The sequence below is a fragment of the Schistocerca cancellata genome, chromosome 1 (assembly GCF_023864275.1).
Source record: "Schistocerca cancellata isolate TAMUIC-IGC-003103 chromosome 1, iqSchCanc2.1, whole genome shotgun sequence".
Taxonomy (NCBI): domain Eukaryota; kingdom Metazoa; phylum Arthropoda; class Insecta; order Orthoptera; family Acrididae; genus Schistocerca; species Schistocerca cancellata.
Window position 1 is genome coordinate 849,978,293 of NC_064626.1, and position 27,901 is coordinate 850,006,193.

The window sequence follows — 27,901 nt, forward strand, 5'->3', positions numbered from 1 at the left end:
GTTACTGCTGCTACTACCACTACTACTACTGCTACTGTCGAACAGAAACAACAGTTCGTGCAATGATAACACTGTGTTACATTCAAATAAATATCATAGAGCAAAAACAATAACAAAGGGAAACCATTGTTATGCATAATGGGAACTTCAGGTATGAACTTTTTGGTTAACCAGAACGTGGTACAAACAACACATTCAAAGTTTATTGTGAATTTTTTTTTATCCTTAACTGGCACTGAGGAATCACAGCCTAATACGTGTACACAGAAAGCTTCCAGAGCACCCAAGGAAATGATTCGTGTCTCAAATGAATGGAAAAAAAAAACTGAAGGCCCGAAACTGCAGCGTGAAATCATCGATCTCTAAGATGGTAAATTTTTGTGCATAGAGCTTGAAGGAATATTATTTCACGAAATTAATAAGGTTTGGAACCAAATTGTGGCCAGTATTCATGGTACTCTCGTGAATACAAGTCCTGGGATCACATCATCACTGTAGTGGCATAGAAGAGCGAAATGTGGAACACATCTTTCGAGAAAGGAAGATGTAAATATGCAAGTGTACTTAAACCACTAACGAATCTATCATCCTCACATCAACACAGTAATGACAAAAGCAAGAATAATATAAACAAAATTGCACGCACGACTACCGCTGCATACGTACTGACAATGCTGGCTTTCACTGTGCACGACAGTATCGTCGTAGCTGCAGTAATCAACGTTGCCAAGTGTCTGGGCTTATTAAGTTCTGCCGCGAGCGTCGTAGGACAACATGATACATGCGCTACTGTAGTTTCGTGGTGCTTTTGGGACTAAACAAGTAGGTGCACTCCTTGTTCCTTCGAAATAGCAATGACTTAGACGAAAAGAATATAATGGCCGAACAAAGATCAGTAATGTAAGACCTATCAACAACATTCAGTTCTCGAGCTGAACTAGTGGGAGGTGGAGATGTAGGAAAAGGAATGGGATCGTAGATATGGAGAAGATAAAATGAAGTCATGCTAATTTCAGTCAGAGACATATTCATGACCTTACATATCTCCGTGACCCCTTTCATCAATGTTGCAAGAGTTGACATATTAACACTATAGCACACCAAGGGGCTGAATGCCGTCTGGTGATGTTTCTGGCACGTAAAACGATAAGGAAAGCGCAAAATAGACGACTGAGCAATCATGCTAGCGACGATACGAGCCACAAGTAATGAACTTCAACGACATAAGCGACTCTGATAAAGGGCAGATAGTTATGGCCCGGCGCTTTCTAACTGTACCCTCGGAGCTGGTGAAACTGGTCGGCTGTTGACTTGTTACTGTCGTGACCATCTTTGGAGAGTGACTGAACGCCGGTAAAGCCACGAGTGAGCGACAAGGTGTTGGACGTCCACGCCTCATAGCACACCGTGGCGGTGGGAGGCTTAAGGTAAAGGTGCCAAATTTCGGCTTTGTGCCTAATTCCGTCTCCCAAAGATTCTCTGATCTGTCGGCAGGGGCGCCACCGGTGATATTTTTCGTTAGTTGTGCTCATGGCCACCAGTTAGTTGTGAAAGTTTCATGCGTCCAGTCCTCTGCGTGGCCGTTTGAGAAAACGTATTCTAATTTATCAAAACGTGAGTTGTCCAAATACTCTTTGTAAACGCTCTTTTAGAATTATTGTAATGTGTTTATTTAGTTGTATTTGACATACCTGTTTAGCGTAAGCTATAAAGATATTGATCTGAGCGTTTTGCCGTGTTTGATTTACTACAAGTAGTGTAGGTAGCCAGCATATTGGTATGTAGGATTTCGTATTTTCGTTCCCTCATTTGTTTCTAAATTTGTCCAGGGGACGAAATTTATAACATACTTTTTCATTTTGTTTCAGATACCGCCTGGGAAGAAGTAGGACATAGAGGCGATGAAATCGGCAATAACTGCAGTGAGAAACAAGGAAATGGGATGTAAAGCTGCGTGTAAGACATTTATTGTGCCCAGGGCAACTGTCAAAGATTATATAAAAAAAGGAGAAGGTAAAAGTGCTGAAGAGTTAATTGAAAAACCAATTGGTAGAAAATCAGTTTTTTCACGTGAGTTAGAGGCAGAGTTGTAAGGACACGGGGAAAAATTTCTATGGCCTTACTCTGAATGATTTTAGGCGAATGGACTTTCAGCTTGCTGTACGCAATAATGTTGCTCACCCATTTTCAGTCAGGCAAAAAACAGCTTGACGGAAGTGGTTGTGTCTGTTTGTTCAGAGCCATCCGACACTTACTATACGGACGCCGAAATCCTTGTCACTAGCTTGGGTACAAGGTTTCAACGAGGAAAGTGTTCAGCTCTTTTCCCCTATTTTGAATTCCGAGTTGGAGAAAATACAATTTAATCCACTTAAAGTGTTCAACGTAGATGAAACGGGAATCACAGTGGTGCAACATAAAGTAAGAAAGGTTGTTGTTATGAAAGGGAAGAAGTCTATGCACAAACCGTTGTCTGCATAGAGGGGTGCACTAGTGACGGTTGTTCTGTGCATGTCGGCATCAGGTATATTTATGCCTCCTCTTATGATTTTTCCCAGAAAGCTGATGAAGAACGAACTCATGGATGGAGCTCCACCTGGGTCAATAGGAGCAGCGAATGAATCTGGGTGGATCACAAGTGATCTTTTTGAAAAATGGTTTCGACATTTAATTTCAATTGTAAAGCCGTCAAAGGAAGATCCTATTGTGTTCGTATTGGACGGACACTATTCACATTCTCACAATGTGAATGTTATTAACATTGCTCGTGATAATGGTGTTGCCATAGTCTGCTTACCTCCTCACTCTATTTCAAAACTGCAGCCTTTCGCTGTGTCGTTCAAGTTCTCTTTTAAAAGATTTTATGCGCAGGCAATAGAAAATTGTCCGTGTAACCATCCTGGCAGGATTGTTGGTAACCTGCATATTGCACAGCTATTCAGTGAGGCCTATGAAAAGGCAGCGGTTGTAAAAACTGCCGTGAATGGTTTGAATAAAACTGGGATTCTGCCTTACAACCCGAATGTGTCTGGCCCAGAAGAATTTTCGTCTATTGCTGACGCCTCCTCAGCTCCTGACCCACATGCAAAAAATCAACCTTCAACAAGCACAGCTACACAGCCGACCCTTCCAGCCGCTCAACCTCCAAGCAGCAAAATGGTTCAAATGGCTCTCAGCACTATGGGACTTAACATCTGAGGTCATCAGTCCCCTAGAACTTAGAACTGCTTAAACTTAACTAACCCAAGGACATCACACGCATCCATGCCCGAGACAGGATTCGAACCTACGACCGTATTGGACTCGCGGTTCCAGACTGAAGCGCCTAGAACCGCTCGGCCACAACGGCCGGATTCCAAGCAGCACACACATACCACAGTTAACAGCAGTTAGCCCAAGAGATATCGTAGGGGCGTCTGTTATCCATTCATCTTCATCTAAGCGACGGGGCAGTGCTTCTCTTATTACAGGCTCACCTTACAAGATGAAACTACAACAACCTCAAGAGAAAACCAATCGTAATGCGAGAAAAAGGTTATATCTAATTCCGATGACATTGCCAGGAAAGATAAAGAAACCGTTAAGAAATAAAACAAAACTAGAAATATCCAGTTTCTCTGATGACGACTGTGATGTCCCATACCAAGATTCAAGTGGGAGTGAGGATAACGAAGATGGTGCTGAATGCCCCATTTGACTAAAACAGTTTTCTCAAGATAATCATGGGGAAATATGGTCTGGTACAGCTTTAGTTTGTTGTGTTACAGACTTTCAAGTTCATTGATGATTAATTACGTTTGTTGACAAACACTAGCCTCGGCGAGTGCATACTAGTTTAGAATTTTTAATGTGGACTGTGTCACAAAAAGTACGCAAGTGGAAGTAGGCTGAAGAAGAAAAACGGACTTTGAGCTGGTTCATCATATCAGGCAATGTGACGCAGTGAGCAAGATACTGGAATCGTATAGGGGAGAAGCAGGTCTTCGGTCATTCAGATTTATGTATGAAAACAACAAGAGTTTAACAAAGAAGCGGATGTAATACTTATATATTTTGAGAAAGCCTTTTATAATGTTTTTGAGAGAAAAACTGCGGAAGGTAATGGAGCATTGGGGGTAGCCTTTACATCCCACATTAGAAATTCAGAGCATGTTCGAAACCACATTATTCATGTTGGATCAAGATGGAAAACCGACAAGTCCAGTAACAACAAGCAACAGAGTGAGTCAAGGATGTAGTTTATATTCTACTTTCTATCGACATCGACGATGCTATTCACAGATGGAGTTTTCAAGTAAATACAGATATACACTTGAATGCCTGTGTTCAATGTCCTTCTTTATACTGACAAACGTATGCTCATTTATGGGAAGGAAAATGATGTGTACGTAGCAGCTCATGAGCTGAACAACAGTGTTACGAACATAAAGTGAAAATTTCGGTGCATAAGACTAAAAACATGGTTGTTACAGGTAAATACCCAACTGTAAGCTCCTATAACTGGCAATTCAAAGGAACGCAAGGATATAGCACGTCCAACAGGACCAGGCATTGTACAGCACTGTGGTGTCCATACCAGCCTTCGGCTTTTTACCGAACTCGCATTAAAATTTCGATTGTTGTCGTTGTGGTCTTCAGTCCTGAGACTGGTTTGATGCAGCTCTCCATGCTACTCTATCCTGTCCAAGCTTCCTCATCTCCCAGTGCCTACTGCAACCCACATCCTTCTGAATCTGCTTAGTGTATTCATCTCTTGGTCTCCCTCTACGATTTTTGCCCTCCACGCTGCCCTCCAATACTAAGTTGGTGATCCCTTGATGCCTCAGAACATGTCCTACCAACCGATTCCTTCTTCTAGTCAAACTGTGCCACTAACTCCTCTTCTCATCAATTCTGTTCAATACCTTCTCATTAGTTATGTGATGTACCCATCTAATCTTCAGCATTCTTCTGTAGCACCACACTTCGAAAGTTTCTATTCTCTTCTTGTCCAAACTATTTATCGTCCATGTTTAACTTCCATACAAGGCTACACTCCATACAAATACTTTCAGAAACAACTTCCTGACACTTAAATCTACACTCGATGTTAACAAATTTTTCTTCTTCAGAAACGCTTTCCTTGCCAAAGCCAGTCTACATTTTATATCCTCTCTACTTCGACTATCATCAGTTATTTTGCTCCCCAAATATAAAAACTCCTTTACTAATTTAAGTGTCTCATTTTCTAATCTAATTCCCTTAGCATCACCCGACTTAATTCGACTACATTCCATTATCCTCGTTTGGCCTTTCAAGACACTGTCCATTCCTTTCAACTGCTCTTCCAAGTCCTTTGCTGTCTCTGACAGAATTACAATTTCATCGGTGAACTTCAAAGTTTTTATTTATTCTCCATGGATTTTAATACCTTCTCTGAATTTTTCTTTTGTTTCCTTTACTGCTTCCTCAATATACGGATTGAATAACATCGGGGAGAGGCTACAACCCTGTCCCACTCCCTTCCCAACCACTGCTTCCCTTTCATGCCCCTCGACTCTTAGAATAGCCATCTGGTTTCTGTACGAATTGTAAATAGCGTTTCGCTCCCTGTATTTTAGCCCTGCCACCTTTAGAATTTGAAAAATAGTATTCCAGTCAACATCGTCAAAAGCTTTCTCTAAGTCTACAAATGCTAGAAACGTAGGTTTGCCTTTCCTTAATCTATTTTCTAAGATAAGTCGTAGGGTCAGTATTGCCTCACGTGTTCCAATATTTCTACGGAATCCAAACTGATCTTCCCCGAGGTCGGCTTCTACCAGTTTTTCCATTCGTCTGTAAAGAATTCGCGTTAGTGTTTTGCAGCTGTGACTTATTAAACTGATAGTTCGGTAATTTTCACATCTGTCAAATTATCAGTAAAATGACAGAACAATAGAAACACTTGAAATTCCTTAGCTGTCGTATAACATGTGATTAAGATTAAGTCATACATATTGAAGTGAATAAGCTTGATAATATTTACGGAACAATCAACATATATCTGAGAAATTAAACGCTGAACTCATGTAGTTAAAGTTTTTATAAGGCTATTACTCTTACTACATTATGATACGGTAGCGAATCATGAGTGGTTAACAAGATGCAAGAAACGCGTAACCAGAGTATAGAGGTACTGCTTCTGTGTCAACGTCTTTATAAGAACAGACAAAATCAGAATGTCGATAACAGAAATGTATTAAATATATGGAGCTTAAAGAAATTAGAAGAAAGAAAGAGAAGTTGGGCAAAACATCCACAAAGAATACAACCTGAAAGAATAGCTGTAAAAATAAGAAAATAATAAAGATAAAAACGAAACGAGACCTCAAAAGACTGCAGGAAAATAAATGTACAAAATCCTAAGACCAATACACTGGCTTTTCAGATCTACAGTGTTACACTTGGGTAGAAATGCTGTCTGCAATTTAGAATCATGCCTCCCCATTCAACCACATAATTGTGTTGGATCCTATGGAGACATCTTTAATTATTACAGCCACTGCTGAATCAAATTCCTGGCACTCTCATATCTCGAAACGAGTCACCATTTTCGATCCTATCTGCTAAGGACCCCATACAGCAAAAGTCCAACATCGTTTTAGACAGTCCTTCAGCATCTTTTAAGTGTTCCTCAGTCTCTGCCCCACCTCCCTGTAGATTTGTGTATGTGATCGTTCCAATTTAAGTCACAACTGAGCAAAAGTCAGAGAGTGCTATATCTAAGACCTTCTGCATCCCATAGAGAAACAAGGTGAGCTGAGTTAATTCGACAGGACTGTGCTTTGACCACCCGCCAGAAATGAGAACATGTTGTCTTAGCTCCGGCAACTCTACAATGTGTAAGGTCAGCGCCAATCGAAGCTTTATCCTGTAGCACGAGGCAGTAGAAAAGACAGTACGAACAGTTACGGTTGTATTTCTTGTCAGGAAAATTAGGAAGACTCCACATCATATGGGAACTGGAAGAAGAATGAGGATTTTGCTACTGCATTGCGGTGCATCTCCAAACTTCATATAGGTACTACAGTCTGAAGGAGATCTGCGTCCCTCAGGATGCATTCATGTCTGTTACCCAAACATTCTCTCTGTCCTCATTCTTTTGTACCATCCAACAGAGAAACATTACGAATTATAGAAAGTCCGTTAACGTCACCACCAAACTTTTGTTTTTCCACAATGACTCCGAGGTCTGTGCCGCGTACTACATGGACATTTTGATCCATTGGCTCTCACAGAAAGCTATACATTGCATGGTGTAAATTATGCTGCTCCCACAACACAAAGGATGGTTGAAATAAAAGCCAGAGGAGGTGTTTCTTATTGACAAAATTGTGGACGATATCGCAGCTTACGGAAACTGGAAGAGTTTGAGGTATTGTGGGATGTTTCCAAACAGCTTCCCGAAGGTGACGACCGCTATATTTAATCTCATCTTTCACAGTGACAGGATAGGAGATGTCTAGGGGTTCCATTTCAAAGAGACCAAGGGCTTTGATACCTTACATTGCAGCCATGTACGCAATCACTTTTTCAGTGCTGGTGATTCTCCAGTAGGTGTTACTCCCACCAAGACATTCTCCATCTCAAATAGCTGGCGTCAGTCAATCATCATGTGGTGCTCAACAGCGTAGCACTAGATGGATGGGATGGAAAAGACACCGTCGATATGGGACACTGTACTGTATTAAGTGACACAGTTGATAGTGCGATCAGGTTTAGCAATTTTATCAGTTTTTGTGCAATTTCGACGCCGACTAATGATGCAGGAGCATGCTTCCCAATTTCTGTATCATCGCTAAACCACCCGTCCACTACTTGGCTTGTACCATCTACCATATTGAGAATGTGGATAGGTGACTGCACAGTACGTCCATTCACGCTTAATTCTCTTACGTATACAGTGAAGTATAACAGATAGCGTCCTATACTGATGCAGTTAGGATATCTACATATTTCTAGCATTTCGATCACAGTGTGTAATTTATAATTACGATTGCCCCTCTTTCCCTGTGTGGATGTGAGTCATAGAGTATTTTCGCATTCTTATGACAAAACTGGAGAGCGACAGATGTCTCCGTATTCTCTTTGATGAACCATCCCTACAACACTGTCACTAGTTTCATTTTCTGCTGACTAGAACTAGGGGATACTATACCCATTACATTCCGTGTCTTGTGAAGGAACAGAGCGAGCTAAGTCTGTAATTGCTGTTCATCGAAGACTGTTTCACACCAACCTTATTCACGGCACCCAACCATATGCACAAAATCTTTCCAGATGCGCACTTGTCAAGGAGGTTAGCACATCTTGTCAGTGTACAGGGCGATAATTATTGAAGTATATAAAAAGAAATCATCATATCTTCTGAACGGTTTGCATTAGAATATTCAAACTGCATGCTTGGCCACAGGGTATGGTAGGGATTAGTATGCGCATGAATGATTTGGTTTAGCGATGAAGCCTGCTTTGATTTTCATGGGTTCGTCAGTAAGCAAAATTGGCGCATTTGGGGGACTGAGAAACCCCACTTCGCCATCAAGAAATCTCTTCACCGTCAATGGGTGATTGAGTGGTGCGCTATGTCCAGTCACGGAATAATCGGTGCGATATTCGTTGATGGCACATTGACTCCCGAATGGTACATGAAGGTTTTGGAATGATTTCATTCCCATTGTCCAAAGTGACCCTGATTTCGACAAGATGTGGTTCACACAAAACAGAGCACGATCCCATCGAAGCAGGAGGGTGTTTGATGTCCTGGCGGAGCACTTTGGGACTGAATTCTGGCTCTGGGGTACCCAGAGGCTACTGCCATGGGCCTCGATTTGCCGCCACATTCTCGGGATCTAAACACAAGCGACTCCTTTTTGTGGGGCTCTATTGAAGGAACGATGTACAGCAATAACCCCAAAACTATTGCTGAGCTGAATATAGCCATTCAGGAGGCCATCAACAGCATCAGTGCCCTGAAACTTCAGCAGGTCATGCAGAATTTCGCTATTCGTCTGAGCTACATCATCCTCAATGATGGCAGGCAAATTGAACATGTCGTAAACTAAATCTGAATATCTGTAGTAACGTTTCCATGTTGAATAAAGTGTGCACCACGCCATAGTTTGGAACTAATTTACGTTTTTTATATACACTCCTGGAAATTGAAATAAGAACACCGTGAATTCATTGTCCCAGGAAGGGGAAACTTTATTGACACATTCCTGGGGTCAGATACATCACATGATCACACTGACAGAACCACAGGCACATAGACACAGGCAACAGAGCATGCACAATGTCGGCACTAGTACAGTGTATATCCACCTTTCGCAGCAATGCAGGCTGCTATTCTCCCATGGAGACGATCGTAGAGATGCTGGATGTAGTCCTGTGGAACGGCTTGCCATGCCATTTCCACCTGGCGCCTCAGTTGGACCAGCGTTCGTGCTGGACGTGCAGACCGCGTGAGACGACGCTTCATCCAGTCCCAAACATGCTCAATGGGGGACAGATCCGGAGATCTTGCTGGCCAGGGTAGTTGACTTACACCTTCTAGAGCACGTTGGGTGGCACGGGATACATGCGGACGTGCATTGTCCTGTTGGAACAGCAAGTTCCCTTGCCGGTCTAGGAATGGTAGAACGATGGGTTCGATGACGGTTTGGATGTACCGTGCACTATTCAGTGTCCCCTCGACGATCACCAGTGGTGTACGGCCAGTGTAGGAGATCGCTCCCCACACCATGATGCCGGGTGTTGGCCCTGTGTGCCTCGGTCGTATGCAGTCCTGATTGTGGCGCTCACCTGCACGGCACCAAACACGCATACGACCATCATTGGCACCAAGGCAGAAGCGACTCTCATCGCTGAAGACGACACGTCTCCATTCGTCCCTCCATTCACGCCTGTCGCGACACCACTGGAGGCGGGCTGCACGATGTTGGGGCGTGAGCGGAAGACGGCCTAACGGTGTGCGGGACCGTAGCCCAGCTTCATGGGGACGGTTGCGAATGGTCCTCGCCGATACCCCAGGAGCAACAGTGTCTCTAATTTGCTGGGAAGTGGCGGTGCGGTCCCCTACGGCACTGCGTAGGATCCTACGGTCTTGGCGTGCATCCGTGCGTCGCTGCGGTCCGGTCCCAGGTCGACGGGCACGTGCACCTTCCGCCGACCACTGGCGACAACATCGATGTACTGTGGAGACCTCACGCCCCACGTGTTGAGCAATTCGGCGGTACGTCCACCCGGCCTCCCGCATGCCCACTATACGCCCTCGCTCAAAGTCCGTCAACTGCACATACGGTTCACGTCCACGCTGTCGCGGCATGCTACCAGTGTTAAAGACTGCGATGGAGCTCCGAATGCCACGGCAAACTGGCTGACACTGACGGCGGCGGTGCACAAATGCTGCGCAGCTAGCGCCATTCGACGGCCAACACCGCGGTTCCTGGTGTGTCCGCTGTGCCGTGCGTGTGATCATTGCTTGTACAGCCCTCTCGCAGCGTCCGGAGCAAGTATGGTGGGTCTGACACACCGGTGTCAATGTGTTCTTTTTTCCATTTCCAGGAGTGTAGTTCAATAATTTTGTTGCTATGGTATAACAGACAGTTAAGAAGAAATGTGTGGTTTATGCATGTTACAGCTCGAGATGGAGAGTCTGAAGCATTCTGTGTAAATCAACTGTGCAGTCAATTGTTCTAGTGTCTGGGCTACCACCAAGAAGAAATCGGCAAGCGAGTAGTAACTGTAGAACATAAACAAATGCACTCCTATGGCTACAAGGTTCTGCACTTAAACACGCTATAATGTTAGAACTACGTGTTTCCTGAAATATTATTCACGTGGAGTGCAATGCTCTTGATACTCTTATGTTGAACATCTGAAATATATCCACCCTGCAAGATTTCTGTCCCACTTACTATGGTGACAGCCTTTAAGATGATAAAACTACCTCCTTCTACACCAAAGAAAAACATAGATTCTTTGCGAGACATGCACCAATATAGTTTTCTGTAAATGTATAGCACCCACTGTTCACATGCAGTTACGGTTCAGAAGTTATACTATGCTCACAACAGTCCTATAAAATGACTCTCAGCAATGGAAAATACCTCTTACGAGGAAGCAGACAAACGCATAGCTGTGGTGTTTGTGATGTGATATTACATGCCATGCTGCACTAATTTCATAAACAGGACAACTCTCAAGCAAATGTTAACATAGGGCTTGCAGTACCTCACAAACACCTGTCACTAACTTGGAATCACTGCAACTATGAAACTGAAGACTCAATATGTGTCGAAGATGTGGCAGAGAAATGGCGTACTTCGCATACATCTTTCTTCGTCTAGAGGACGGTGTTGAAATAGGTTTTCCATCGATGGACATGATTCATCACACATGCATTGGAAGTTCTCTGCTAACTGTGGTATGGAGATGTCTGCTATTAACGACTACCGTTAGATAGCGGTGTAAGTCACACACAGAGCACACAATTGTATATGAGTCGATCGCAAGTTATACCGCACAAGGGATGCACCCTGAGAGAACAATGGGAAAAAATGACTAATTGCGTGATAAATGACCTACCGCAACATCTCACTCTCTCTCTGGAACGCATCATCAATCTACCATTAAATCATATCTCATTACAACTGCTCTCAACCGATCACTTCATCTACTTTCTATCAGTCTTTACGCAGATCCATGTGAATTTAGTCGTAGAAGATTCTGTTTTTCGGGAAGCATCATAGACAGCAGTCAACCTGCATGTATCACTATTGCCTCAATAGACTTACAGTAGACTGTTGTTAAAAAGCCATGTAGGAACTGTTCTGTAAGCTACACTCCTGGAAATTGAAATAAGAACACCGTGAATTCATTGTCCCAGGAAGGGGAAACTTTATTGACACATTCCTGGGGTCAGATACATCACATGATCACACTGACAGAACCACAGGCACATAGACACAGGCAACAGAGCATGCACAATGTCGGCACTAGTACAGTGTATATCCACCTTTCGCAGCAATGCAGGCTGCTATTCTCCCATGGAGACGATCGTAGAGATGCTGGATGTAGTCCTGTGGAACGGCTTGCCATGCCATTTCCACCTGGCGCCTCAGTTGGACCAGCGTTCGTGCTGGACGTGCAGACCGCGTGAGACGACGCTTCATCCAGTCCCAAACATGCTCAGTGGGGGACAGATCCGGAGATCTTGCTGGCCAGGGTAGTTGACTTACACCTTCTAGAGCACGTTGGGTGGCACGGGATACATGCGGACGTGCATTGTCCTGTTGGAACAGCAAGTTCCCTTGCCGGTCTAGGAATGGTAGAACGATGGGTTCGATGACGGTTTGGATGTACCGTGCACTATTCAGTGTCCCCTCGACGATCACCAGTGGTGTACGGCCAGTGTAGGAGATCGCTCCCCACACCATGATGCCGGGTGTTGGCCCTGTGTGCCTCGGTTGTATGCAGTCCTGATTGTGGCGCTCACCTGCACGGCGCCAAACACGCATACGACCATCATTGGCACCAAGGCAGAAGCGACTCTCATCGCTGAAGACGACACGTCTCCATTCGTCCCTCCATTCACGTCTGTCGCGACACCACTGGAGGCGGGCTGCACGATGTTGTGGCGTGAGCGGAAGACGGCCTAACGGTGTGCGGGACCGTAGCCCAGCTTCATGGAGACGGTTGCGAATGGTCCTCGCCGATACCCCAGGAGCAACAGTGTCCCTAATTTGCTGGGAAGTGGCGGTGCGGTCCCCTACGGCACTGCGTAGGATCCTACGGTCTTGGCGAGCATCCGTGCGTCGCTGCGGTCCGGTCCCAGGTCGACGGGCACGTGCACCTTCCGCCGACCACTGGCGACAACATCGATGTACTGTGGAGACCTCACGCCCCACGTGTTGAGCAATTCGGCGGTACGTCCACCCGGCCTCCCGCATGCCCACTATACGCCCTCGCTCAAAGTCCGTCAACTGCACATACGGTTCACGTCCACGCTGTCGCGGCATGCTACCAGTGTTAAAGACTGCGATGGAGCTCCGTATGCCACGGCAAACTGGCTGACACTGACGGCGGCGGTGCACAAATGCTGCGCAGCTAGCGCCATTCGACGGCCAACACCGCGGTTCCTGGTGTGTCCGCTGTGCCGTGCGTGTGACCATTGCTTGTACAGCCCTCTCGCAGTGTCCGGAGCAAGTATGGTGGGTCTGACACACCGGTGTCAATGTGTTCTTTTTTCCATTTCCAGGAGTGTATTTGTAGCTGATACCACACGGTTGTGATTGATGTAGAGTACAGAGAAGCACATTCTAAATACTGTTTGTGGGGGTTTAAAACACCTAAACAGTCTTGCAGAGATCACCAGATCCCTTCTGTAGTTGTATATTGCAGTTCCACAGCTGATAGTGCAATGCTGTTTAGCTAACACTTTATAAAAATGTATAAGGTAGTTGCTGATGGCTTTGGGGTCACACCTCGGCTTGTGATCCAACATACTAATATATAAATTTATTACTGTGCATTTGGTGGCCATCCACGTTAAACATTCTATTCCAGCTGTCTTATTGCTGTCGACGAAAAATGACTGTTTCCCTGGTACTTCCATGTCAACTTTTTCTCGTTTTCCTCTTACAGTTACACACTCATTCCAATGTAGAAGAATTTTCCTGCACCAAGCAGAAGACATACAAGTGCTCCCTCATTCCCCCTCAATTTCTCCGCATTTTGGAGTATTTTCCATCAATTTATACGAATTTTCAGTCAATTTTCGTACTTTTATCGATTTTATGTCACCTCTGCCCAAGTGACCATGGCATCACTTCTCACCACGTATTCTTAAAACTGCTTGTCACCATCTAGCACAAATGCACTTTTTTTTCTAGTTGGACAATATAGTGTAGCACAGTGCACGGATGCATCCTGTCACTTCGAACCACATATTCTACAGCTGCAGTGCAGCTACTCTGTTCTCTGTATGTTGTAGATGGCTCCCATGACTAAGTCCTCCCGCTGATGGATCCACCTTCATACATAGAACACATCTCCGGACATGCCATATGCTGGATGCACTTTTGAACCCTATCCCAGATTTAGCAATTATGGATCCATCGTGCTTTATGTCCAGACCGATGTTCAGTGGCTTATCCACGAGATCTGAAAAATAGAGAATTAATGTGAAGGTGGTTCGATTAACCCTCTTCCAGGCACTTAAGTGTGATTTGCAGAGTATAAAAGTAAATGTAGACGTGAACATGTAGATCGGCTTAATACCACGTTCCTTAGCTGAATCCCTTTGTCAATTCAGTGATAAGGGTGGATTTATTACGACCTTGCATTACTGGCGACGTGGCCTGCACTTTCGGTCTGTTAATACACACCACGCGATCACCATCTACATTCAGCGTTATGGTATTTGTGTGGAAGACCACTTCATTTGGAAGTAATACCACACGTCAATTTATAAAGCGTGTGTAGTTTTTAACATGGATATTGTTAGCAATACTTGTGTGTGGCTGCAGAACCAAGACCGTTTTTTATGCAGGGTCACAGTAACTTGGTCTTTGCGATTGTGTTTTCAACCTCTGGTCCCTTATGAGACGGTTATGTCTTTGTTCCTAAGAGACTCTGATACCACTAACAAGAAAAGCAAATGATGCAAGTCCATCCATCGTGGATTTTCACTCAATATTGTTTCGTGCCACCAGCATTAAGTTATTGAGTAGGGGATGTGTGGTAGATTCACTGTGATTGGCAGGCTTGTAAAGTTTGTATTGGGGTGTAAATTTATTATTCAGACATGTGCAAAGAAAATGACTATGTCTGGTAGTAAGGGAGGTATGGATTTGACGTAGGAGACTGCAATTTCTACGCACCGATACCCTTGAGGGGGATGAGGGATTTTACGTGGAAAATTGTGTCTAGTCACGAGAGGGATATAGATACTGATACTTCTAGAGCCACAGCGGTTAGGAGAAAGTATTTCCGTTACCTTGCTCATTGCCGAATGTATTTGGGGCTGCAATCGTAACATTTAATTCTAATTGCATTGATAAATTTACGGCTGGTTTCCTAGGATGACACCATTAGGCATATGGGGCAAGTGCTAGAGGTAGCCCGTGGTTGGAGTGAATGGGCAGTTCCACGTTAAAGTTCTCGCGCAAGTGGCGGATACAAAGAAAAATTCTGGCTGGCTGGCAAGTCAGTTCTTGCCTGCAGCTGCAGGGCTAAGTCTGGGCGGCAGTGCCCTCTGCATAACTGAATATCGAAATAATACTCAGTATGGGTTACTAGTTACTAGGTATCTACTACTTTGTTCAGGACAATAGTGGGGTCAGTGTGGCACACGATAGGTGCTACCTACTTCTCGAATGTCTTTGTTCCATCTGTTACAGCCTACAATACGTCAGTAACAAGGTGCTGAGTAGCAAGTAATGTTGTGGTTGTGATACGTGAACTTTACCATAATGTTTAATGAAACTCTTACAGCGTGCTGGAAGTGAAAGCAATGCTTCAATAATTCAGAGGTAAGACTGATGGAAGGATTGTTGAAACTAGTGTACTCTTTTCGCTGTACTAGAGAGTAGAAATGAGGTGAATCACAGTCAGCTGCGTACGATTAATTAAATTCTGAGTGATGAGAAGTACCGTATTTGAGGCTTTCAGCACAAGAACAAACTGGGAAAGTAAGATCGAGTTTCAAAAACATTCATGTTTCTTTTTTTTACTTATTATTCCTAGTCCCTATGCTGAAAGATCAGTATTTTGTATGGTCTGATCTGAGCTAAACGATGTGATGAGGTGTGGTTTCGTGGAAAATGTGACGAGCAGTGTGGTCATGACGTGTGTTGACGCATTTCGTGTTGAAAGGACACTGAGGTAACCAATCTCCAGTTCGTAATCTAGCGTGAAAGTCATCACAAAATAAAAACTGGTTTCATTATGATTAAACTCATCATACATATGTAATGTTAGTGTGAGGGAACAGCACACCTAATTCCATGTGGTTGATATTCAATATACGATCGTCCATTTGCTAATATGAACAAAACCTTTGTATCTGACCATTTAATCTCCATCCAATCTAAACTTAACATCAAAAGCTATTCTCTATACAATGCATCAAGAAGCTGCTATATTACTGCGACCCATCAGTCGTTTAGCTTCATCAATAATTATAACGATGATATATGTAATATGCAAGAAAGGGCAATAGACATACTGAGTACAACTTCAGAGATAGTCGCATCATCTTCAATAGTCACGAAGTAGGCGTAACTTACTTGCGAATATCTTTGATCAAAGGAAAGATGACCAGTAGAAGCGAACGAAAAATAAATTCAGGCAGGTATGCAGTAGGAGTGAAATTCCAATATTTATTAAAATAAATCATTTTGTAAACGTTCTCGCAGGTGAAATTAGTTATACAGATGATATCTACGTATTACAACTTATCCAAAGTGAAGTGCAGTGACAAAGTCACTGCACAGTGGAAATTTACTGGCCCACCAACACAGCTAGACCGCAACAGACCGGTGATGCTGTATTGTAACCTATCACCTCGGACTACAAGTCCATTAAAATATAAAAAATGGGTTGGATACGCGAGATCTGCCCCAATGATGAGCCTGTCGCAGGATGACAATGTGCGGAGGTCTGCTTCCAGCAGTGGCTTGTTTGGACTCAAATACGCTGCTACGGCGCGCAGGTGCAGGTGTAGTAGTAGGCAGAGTGGAGGTAGGGGCCGAGGGCTGAGATAGAGCCACAGATGGACTGGAGAGAGCTGCAGCTGGCTCCTGTAGTTGGTGAGCAATGGGAGCTGTCACGGAAGACAGACAATGAGGAGGAGACCGGGCTGCAGCAGCAAAGGATGTCGTGGCAGTCCGGGCAGGAAACGGCACAGGAGCCACCGAGCCATCTGGTGCCTGAGTGGCTGGTACCAGAGTGGCTGCTGAGGACAGTGCACTAGGCTGACCCCGCAGAACAGGATAGTTGGTCATGTCCCGTAGCGGTGGGGGAGGTCGATTTGTTCTCGGTTTCTTTTTGGGCGGACGAGAAGACTTCAGTGCCTTCTGGTAAACAGGGCACCCCCTCCAGGATGCCATGTGGTGGGGATCGTGCGTCGTTCCCAAACATCTGGCACAGGTAGGTTTCTCCAAAGCAGGGAGTGTGCAGTTCTCCACTAAATGTGGGCCAGCACACTTAACACACCGCAACGGCAGGGAGCAGTAATTCCCAGTATGTCGTAAACGTTGGCATTTGCGACAGATGGCTGGCCCGTTGCGGCCCTCGTACGATTCAATCCGGACTTTCGTGTATAGAAGATACCGGATTTGGTAAATCCGCTCTATGTCCTCCCTCCGGGAAAGGGAGACGACGTGGGTAGGGCAGGGGATCAATGCCCTGGTCTCAGGATTCCTCTTGCTATACTGGTGGACCAAAGGATCTTCGAAATGGAGTCGAAGCAGTTCCTCCTTGACCTCCTCTGCCGTAACCTCTGGTGGCAAGTCCTTGATCACGATTTTGGTGCGGTGATTACCCGACGTCTGGTGGGTAAAGAAAGGCATCGCCTTTGATTTTACGAAATCGAGAATGGTAAGATAGTCGTCCCTACTGTCAAGCAGGTATTTCACATGATCTTTTTGGTAAACAGCTCTCAATTGGCCGACAATGAGCCGCTGGAGCTCAGTGTTCAGTTTCGTATAATTAGTGACATTATATACCACAATGGGGGGGTATCTTCTCTTTCTTCAGAGGGCTTGACGGGATCTCTTGAGGAGGACGGTCGGGAGCATGAGCCATTTCCTCATCCACAGGACCATCCGGTGCGGCGTCCCCCGGCAGGGGGGTATCGGAACACGATCCGCTGCCACCACAGCCCGCGTGGGCGGAGGGGCGTCTGGAGCGACGGCCAGAGGACTTTCCGACTGGGTCAGGGTGACCTGAAGTCTCGCCACGGTGGCGGGACGGCGTAGAGCGAGGTGCAGGTACAGCCGGGTGGTGGTCAGCACGGTATGGGACTACAAGTCCCACCGCCACACCTTCACCTGCCCATGTTAGGCAAAATTTTCTGCCTGACTCATGTAGTACTATCACCGTCAGAGGGTGGTACGGGACTACAAGTCCCACCGCCACACCCCCAAAGTGAATTGCAGTGACGCAGTCACTGCCCTGTGGAAATTCACTGCCTCACCAACACAGTTAGACCGCAATAGACCGGTGATGCTGTATTGTAACATATCACCCCGGAAAAAAAAAACGAAATCCATCACCAAGCGTTAGTATGGAGAGGCGGTTGAAGGACTGGTACTGCTTACTACAGTTCTTTGCTAGAGAAGATCCAACGTTGGGAAATCCATCCTGACATAATAGCAATGGCGAGCTTCTGAAACTCCAGTATTTATGAATGTCTTTTAAAGTAAAGTTTAAAAATTTGAGAGACACTACTTTGAAACTAACATTATTTTAAGGCAGTAAATTTGTATGAAGTTCAATTAGCTTTTCGAAGTGGCATGAGTGTCCATATTCAAACAGCCTCGCTATCTGTTACTTCAAGCCACGTTAAAAACTGATGCAGTTGGCACTCATCACATGTATAGTATGAGACAAATAAGTGTTTCCGTAAATTCCGGAACCAGCCATGAGCCAAATCAATAGTAGGATGACTTGTTTCCTATTTAATAAATTTATTTTATATAATTTTTTTCCGACGATGTGTGTTTACGTGAAGATTTTCAGTCCTAATATCAAATAACAAGGGTTATGAAAATTTACAAATATAAAATTTAGGAACTCCTATTATGTTATATTATAGAATACATTTACATAGTAAAGTACATAAAAATGTAGATGAAACACGTTTTATCTGCATTTAATTTTTTTTTGTAAAAATAACAAAACTAATGTAGATTTCTTTTTGGGGTATTTGTTGTCGATTATTAACCACACTAATCTTCATAGTGTAAGATCGAAATCTGAAAATAAATGGATATAGAAATGCAGAAGTATATTTACAGAAAAATTGTACCAAGAAAGCCGAAAAATTAGTGAACATTCACAAACATGGATTACGTATTTTACTTATGGAAACTAGTTCACATCTGGTGAGAATTTAGGTGGTACGGTACAGTTCATCAATCGAGCAAAAATTCCGATAGGTCAAGATTCATTAAAAGCTCCACTCCAAGCCTATCAAGAAATTTGGCTAGCAAATACTGAAGTGTGAAGGCGTGTCGTGAATCGTGCTTCTATAGCTCATTCGGTAGCGCACTTCTCCGCGAAGTACAAAGGCCTCAGTTTCGAGTCCCAGTCTGGCACACAGCTTCTGTCTGACACATACAACAGTGGACAATGTTGTCTCAGAAGTAAATTAAAACAGTTTCATGACTCAATTCGAGAAAGGTTATTGGAAGGTTTGCGTTGATGATGAGGCGAATGTTGCAACTGGAAATTCTGTCCCAAATATTTAATTTGAGATTCCCCCACTTACCCGCCGAAACTGTTGGGATATTTGTTTGAAAAGAACGCAGTCCTACAACAGTGTGCCCTACTCTCACGAGCTGGGAATGAAAGATGTAATGGCAAAAAAGGCTTCAGAAACTGCCAGTATCGTTGTAGTTAGCTGTACATTAATGATAAGCCTTTAGCAGCCAAGTAATAAACCCATTTACGGCTGGTAGCATAAAATTTATAATGGTAGTCACTGTTTAAAGAGTCATGAAAATTTTTATAGGTCTCTTTCTTGTGTAACTGAATTTTATATGTGGATTGCGAATGCAATTTTGCCACCGAAGTAAAGATAAGCAGTGGGAGAACATTAGTGACTCAAGTGAAGGAAAAAGAATACCTGTGAAACCCCACCACCCCAAGGGGCTGGATTCCAAGTGAGTATTGCACTCGCTTAAAGTGCTAGACTATACATTCAAAGGTCTCGGGTTCTATTCCCAGTCAGTACTAGTGTTACTTATCACTTCCATGAAGTTTGGCCGTGGTTGTTAATCTGAAATTTGCTGAGATTTTCAGAGTGCATGTTAAACTTCATCAGGTCCGCCTGTAACCGAGTGGGTGAATAGGTCCGAAGATTGGACGAAGACAACGGCATACCATCTCCAACAGGACCACGTCGAGTAAAGCACTGTGACGGAAGCCGATATACCGAATCTTCGGAACCGTAACTGCTTGATATACTCATGAAATCTCTGGAGAGAAAATTTGTCCAACTAGTGTGGTTTATTTTGAACTGAACCTAAGAGCTACTTCATATTTAAGTCCGTACCGTCGTGCACGGAAAACAGATAACGTGCTGTTAAATTATTGTAGAAAGCTTCACCCTAAACCCCGAATAAAAACGTGCCTTTCACCCAGAGGAATTAGGAATTGCTCATGGTTTACTGTTAGTGTATGCAGATCGAGTTCTTTGTCTTAGAGTGATCGTAGCCAGGATGATTTCGTGACGGTGTTACAAACTCTCAGGGATGGGGTCCAGAATTGCTGCAGAGTGGTTCCAGCAACACTCTTCTGAGTTTAAACACTTCGCTGGGCACCAAACTTCCCAGACATGAACATTATAAAGAATATATGGGATGCCTTGCAACGTGCAGTTCAGAAGAGATCTGCACTTCCTCGTACTCTTACGGATTTATGGACAGCCCTGCAGTATTCTTGGTGTCAGTTACCTCCAGCAGCACTTCAGATAATAGTCAAGTCCATGCCACGTCGTGTTGCGGCACTTCTGTGTGCTTACGGGGGCCCTACGCGATGTTAGTATGCGATGTTAGGTAGGTGTACCAGTTTGTTTGACCCTTCAGTGGAGAACAGTTCCATTAGCATTATGGCTGAATGATACTGACAACACATATTTGTGAGAAAAGAAGTATATACATTACAAAATTATTTCATTTGTTCCTTTTACATACATTAGTAGGAGAAGGTCCATCAATTTGCCATCGTGCTTTCACATCATAGTGTTTATAGGAAGGTTCATATTCAGAAATACGCACAGCACCCTTAACATTTGAGGTAGTCAGTGAAATCTATGTGCAATAATACATATTAAAGGTTAAGTTGTGTAGGGAACAGATAATAGTCTATGGCATTCGAAGTATGATGTCTTGCAGTAAAATGTTAATGAATTTCAAGGAGAACCCTGTACACATTTATATATTTCAGCCACTCGAAGAGATAACAGACATCAACGTGTTCGTCTTTGGCTTACTTGTCGAAACTATAGTTCTCAAGCTGAGTGATTGTGACATAATCAGGATAATTAGTTCGAGAATATCTATGAGATCCTGGCTGAGCACATTTCTGGAGTATTCTAATGTCGTGTAGTCAGCATTCTCCTTTCAGAGTGAGTTAATGGTAATGTTCAGAGTGCAGACACATGCAGTAGTGGTCATAGCTTGCAATATACATTCACTGCCCTCACACAAGCTGACTATGACAACTGTTGCCCTGCATTAATTGTGCATCTTTAGTGTGAAAGATTATGGCCTTGTTCATTTTTACTTGAGCGACAGCTATGAACTGACTGTAGAGCTCAGAGAATTTTTTCTTTTACCCTGAAAAATGATATAAATAATTTTCTAATGTTTCAAAGCTGCATACACTGCTACTAAAAAAAATTATATATTGACAGCTATGGGTACATCGTTCACACAGTTGTGTGAGAACTCGAAGGGTGAACATGTCGAAGAGTTTAGCAGCACTCCCTGCTGCAAGGCAGCCACCATGTAATTATTAGCACCGATGATGATGAAGAAGAATGTAGTCATATAAAATACATACTTAACTAATAACTACTACTTTCTTTTTCCTTATAGGTGTCGTGAGCTTATCGCAGCAACAGCTGCCTTACGTGCAAATAATATTGTTTAATATCAGTTACGGTGTAAACAACTATGGCTGTATACCTATCAGCGTGCGAATGATGTGAAATTCAGAATGGTATCCGAAAATCCTAGATGTAGTGATGGCAAAGTAATATTACACCTAGATGAGTGAGTTAATCTGTGTCGTCCTTCAAATCAGATTTATTCTTTACTGAATGGCAACACTCACTCTCACTCAGTGATACTGGGTGATTATAGGGCTTCCCTGAACAGTTAAACTATTTAACGAGAGAGAGTGTATTCATCTACAGGAGCACAATTTTAAAATTTTAATGTATGGGAGTTAAGCATTGTAGCATGCCCTGCACTATCAACTAAGTTTGCAACTATATGTCTATCTATTCTATGATTCTATTTAAAAATGTTCAGCAATCGATTGGAAATGATATGCAAACCTCATAATTCATTAAAAGCAATCACTAAGCTTTATGATTCATTTTGACCTTCGATGCAAGTAGAATTGTATGACCCACTGGTGCCAGATGTAGGCATAGAACTACAAACTTACCTAAATATCTCCATGTAGCCTGCTATATGCAAGAGCTTATAAATAAACAAAAATTTTAAGAACACATGGGTGTGTCTTCTCATCTGTCTATAAAGCCCCTGTAAGCCAATGTGCGTAACATTTTCATCACAAGGGCCTTGCAGGAATCGACTTGTCCTGCAGCAGCATTGCAATTTTCAGTGATAATGAAAACTGGGAGAAGAAGAAAAATAATGGATTGTTACTTCATGATAATATGCCTGCATAATTACTGGACCATCTGACTCTGTGAACACTAATCTTATTTGGTCACTGTTTCTACATCTTGAGGGGATCCACTTGGAGCATGTATATGTATTTTCAAAAGCACTACTTCAACCGAAATACCAGCTATTACAGGAGGTCTTGCATGACATTGATGGAGTTAGCTACCACACTCTCAGCAAATGCAGTGATAGCCCACCACCTGAAAAAATAAAACCAAACAATGTATTCATATTTTATGATTATTCAGTGCAAAATCAGGATCAGATGTGCAAATATTATTGTTTTAGCCATCATAGAAAAGCTGATATCTATTATTTGAGCCAGACATATTCAAAAGTAATTGGTAAGGGATAATGCAAACCATATTATCACTTTCAAAGAGGACAATACGAATTTAAAACATATTTACCAAGTACATATAAGAACTGACATGATATATAATGAAATTATAACCATGTGTGGGGACTGCTGGAATCACACGGAGCTGACGATTCTGGTTTTTGTCAAAACAAGAAAATTGAATGATGGACAATATAGATGAAACTTACAGCAGTTTCTTTTAAAAGATAGTGTACCTATATATAATGGTGTCAATATACTACATACAATGAACAAGTTCACACACAAACACAAGTCATCCTGCGGGGGATGGTGCACAAACTATGCATATGTTTATACATTAATACAAAAATTGAAGTAGTTAATACAGAATTGACAGAACTGGATAGTTTTATCAAGGCAGTAGCTAGAAAAGGTAAGATTTTGGAGCAGTTAAATGACAGAATCTTGCAGCGTCAACTATATGTTGATAGAAACGTTGAAGAAGTCAGTGCAAGACTAACAGATATACTCAGCTTTATTCAGGTAATACCTATGAAAGTTGTGACCAATCACCACCTATAGTCTCAGAGAATTTGCTATCTCAGAGCTGGTTTAGTATACTACAGAATGTCAAAGAAACATAAAGTATCGAGTCATGGAAACCTATTCAGCACAAATTACGACTGCTAAAATTAGCGCAGTTACAAGGAGATCATTCTCTCTTACAAACGATGAAACCAGTAACTGAAAGTCTGAAAAGGCTCATACACACTATGTATGGAGACAGAAGAGGTGGAGAAGAAGAAGAAGAAGAAGAAGAAGAAGAAGAAGAAGAAGGAGAAGGATATGCTATTACAAGTTTCGTTAGCCATCACAGTGACAGTGAGTTACACCAGCGTCCTGCAACCTTTTATTACTCACAATAAATCCAGATGGCCTTAGATTCAGCAGAGTACACCAGTAATTCTTAAAGAAAGGTAATTTCACTTTCGTATTAATGCGTTAAGTCATCTTTTATAGTACAAAAAATTGTTGTATTTTCCAAATAATTGCTTCATATACGCTCTAAATATGGTGTGATCACAGTCAAACAGACGGCTGCATCAAAAAAACTACGCATCCCGTTTGAAAATTGTGCTTTTATGGGTTTAATACTTATGATGATGATGTTAGGTTTGTGAGGTGCTCAGCTGCGCAGTCATCAGCACCAGTACAAAGTCTCAATTTTTACACAGACCAATTTTTTTTCATAGTCCATGATGATGAAATGATGAGGACAACACAAACACCCAGTCCTTGGGCAGAGAATATCCCCAACCCGGCCGGGAATCGAACCTGGGACCCAATGATCCAGAGGCAGCAACACTAGCCACTTATTTTTAAATCTCATTTTGTTCGTTGTGAGTGGGGGATTGATCTGAGATGTACCCTTTACCCTATGGCTCCTGCAAGATGCAATTTCCACCCCCACACTGCTACAGAAGTCAGACAGACGCTTCTAACGTTCTAAAGAGAAATGCCTGAAAAACTTTCAGCAATAAATATTTTCTGGAGTCGTCCGCTGTAAGGAAATGACACAAAAATTCAGAAAATTAATTACGTAACTAGTGGGATACTTGGGTACTGGAGTGTGCTAGTTAGTGTAAGAAAAACATGAAACTAACGAAAATTATTATTTATTTTTGCAAAAATTCTGAGGAATCACAATGGCACTTTTAGTTATGAACTTAACACATTATTTCCAGGTTCTTTTCGGAATGTGAAGTTACCTCTTAAGGATAGGATTCGTTAGTGAAATTTCTATACAAAGTTTAAAATTGTTATTGACTTGGCAGGATGGCCGAGAGCCGCGCCTACTCAACTTGAATAATTATCTGTTAGAATGTTGTTAGGTACTGTTGAGGCTGTCGTGTGTGAAATGCAGTGAAGGGTACTGTTGTGGAGGAAATATGGGGCTCGCAATAGCTGTAGCGCACAATACCGTAAGCTGCGATGACTGCTGTCTGCGCCGCTCGTTGCTGACAAATAAGATAACTCTCGTTCTATCTAGATTGACCTTCGCCAATCAAACTCTCCCTATGCCTTGATGAAGTCAAGGACTCCTATTCGCCCCTAGTCTAACTATTGGCGTGGTACACTGGTCACATAACCAGTCCACTGCGATGCCACTCAAAATTCGCTTGCAGGCGTTTAACTATAACTCTGTCTGTTCACACCACACAATAAGTGTGGCGGCCAACACAGTGAACAACGCTTAATGGCAAGGACTCAATATAGAGTCGCACCTTGATTCGCTCTCGACAGAGGTGCTCTCCCAGTGAAGTACTGAGGAGAGACTTGTTCCTCGCACTTTGAGTACACGTACGAGCGCGCACGCTCTCGTTACGTGTTCTCGCTCCAAGAGCAACAACGGAACGGCCCCTTTCCACGCCAGACGTGAAGGGGTATAGCTTTCGGTCTCTTCCACTACTCCTTCAACTCAAGGTGTCAGAAATATCGTCTGCCAATGAGCATTGTTCTTCTAAAACGGGAGAATGACGTTTCTTTTAAGGCGACCAATCCGGAAATCCGTAGCATTGGCGTTTGGCGTTTGCTGTCTCCCTATGAAAATCTCTGAAACTGCATACTATGTGTAAAGAATGCGTAGGCTGGCCACTTCCACACATTGTAGCGGAATTTGCTTTTAAGCCGAACACTGGGTCGTCCTTTCACTCGGGCAAACGCTATCTGCTCTACGGGCGGTCACCGGCCGAAGTAAATGGGTTGGGACTGGCCTCCTGGCGTGCGGTTGCCTCTCTCGAACTAAAAGCTCCTTTGACCGTCGTGTCTGGAATGTATGTGTGTACACCAGCCTCGAGTATTTCAACCACAGTGCGCACTTGCGATTTATTAGTTATTTGCATGTCGTTTACATGAATTCATACAACATTGACTTTATCTTATCGAGTTTGGGTTCGAATGAAGCGTCTTGATGTGCGGAATATGATTGTGAGGGCGGAATATGTAAGCAATGAAGGTCAGGAGACCACGATGTCTTACATCGTGATTGTTCGTTCTGTTTGTTCGGGGCAGACGTCCCTTGACGCTTGTTCAAGTTCATAGTCATTCCATTAACTCAGTTTTTTATTACAGAGGGTGGCTGAACCTCCGACCGAACATGCTGAGCTACTGTTCTGGCTGCCACTAGACCACGAGCTGCGGACAGGATTTAATACTTATGGCGGCTACAGTAGCTGACTTTTGTTCTGTGTGGACACATAAACTTAAACACTATTCTGTGTGCTCTACATGTGCATGGTAATCGTGGAGATAATCCACAAACATTATTGAGTACGGCTCTGTCATATGATTGTCATAGAGTCAGTCTGTGAAACACAAATAAAAATGCATTGCCTGGGTTACAAAACTTCAGAACACTCAAATGGTGTAAACAAATGCTTGCGGTTCCTCATGTTACCTTGAGAGCTGCATCCTTGTACATATCCATGATAGGCAGTTTCATACCAAAGAGGTGGCTATCTTGAAAAGGATAAGATGGTTAATACTCCGTCGTTATAAGAAAAGTGAGGTAAGGCAATACACGACATAAGTTATCCAAAAGAGTCTTCGTAAGCCGCACTTTAACACCATTTTTAATATCATCGCTTTCACTACCTACTTGTGTGCCTGTATTTAGACGTTTGGATCCACTGGTAGCAAATTAAATGCAGCGACCAACAGTAGTGCACTGTGGCCACTTAGCTGTGGCATACCTAGTGATGGTGGTGGTGGCGCAGGGAACGGCCGTGTGTCTTGATATGAAATATCTGATAAACCAACTGCAAGCTGCAGCAGCTGTGGAGGCACTAAACAGTTGAACGACTAGTCTGATAAACCATGAAGACCAGCTGTGGACAGCTGCTGCTGCAGTGGTGCAGACAATAGTGTGTCGAACTTGTGACTGTCCTTCCTGGTCAAGCAGTTCCGTCAGTACCAAATTAGGGGCGCATTGCTCTGTTAGAAAATAATAACGAAACGTAAGTGTAAACGAATACGATAATAAATAATTAATAACAATATTAATAGCAATGTATGGGTAAATACTTTCAAATCTGACAGTCTTCTTATTCTAACTAGGGGCTGTAGCATATATGTGATGACACTTCATGGTTATCCTTTCGCTAGGATGTGCAGAACGCGAGTGAGGAATCAATCTGATGGTTGGAAACATGTTGCATTTATTTGGGCTGGTGGAAGAAAATCTTTAATCCTTATAATTAGTTAACAAATAGCAGTAAAATGATCTTCGAATGATTCTTATTGGCTGAGAGCAATGAAGCTCTGTGGCTATGGGCAAGAGCATGACTGCGTCGACACATGATTGGCCGAGATCAAAGTTGGAGGGGAATGTTGGGAAGGGGAGGGGGAGGCAAGGGGCAGATGTGACTCTGAATATAACAAGACACAATTGCATCAGCTGTAACATGATACCTGGTGTTAGAATGGCTTGTACTGGTGGTGCTGCCTCACTGGTACACAGTTTTAATCTATCTCTCAGAAAATCTTGTACTATGATTTAATGGGGAGCTGTTTCTACGAGAGATGTTGATAATTTCGGTATTTTGCATACATACATGCATACTTACGGAATCTTCTAGGAAACTAATTGACAAATTAAAGAAAATAATAAGGCATATCGAAACTTAATTGTTAGAATTAGCGTAAGCTTTGCTCTCAACACCAAGTAAAATAAGTGAATTGTAGGTGGGGGCTGAAATAATAGCGTGTAAATGCTATATAAGATGAACATCAACAAAAGCAAAACGAGGATAATGGAATGTAGTCGAACTAAGTCGGGTGATGTTGAGGGTATTAGATTAAAAAAATGAAACACTTAAAGTAGTAAAGGAGTTTTGCTATTTGGGGAGCAAAA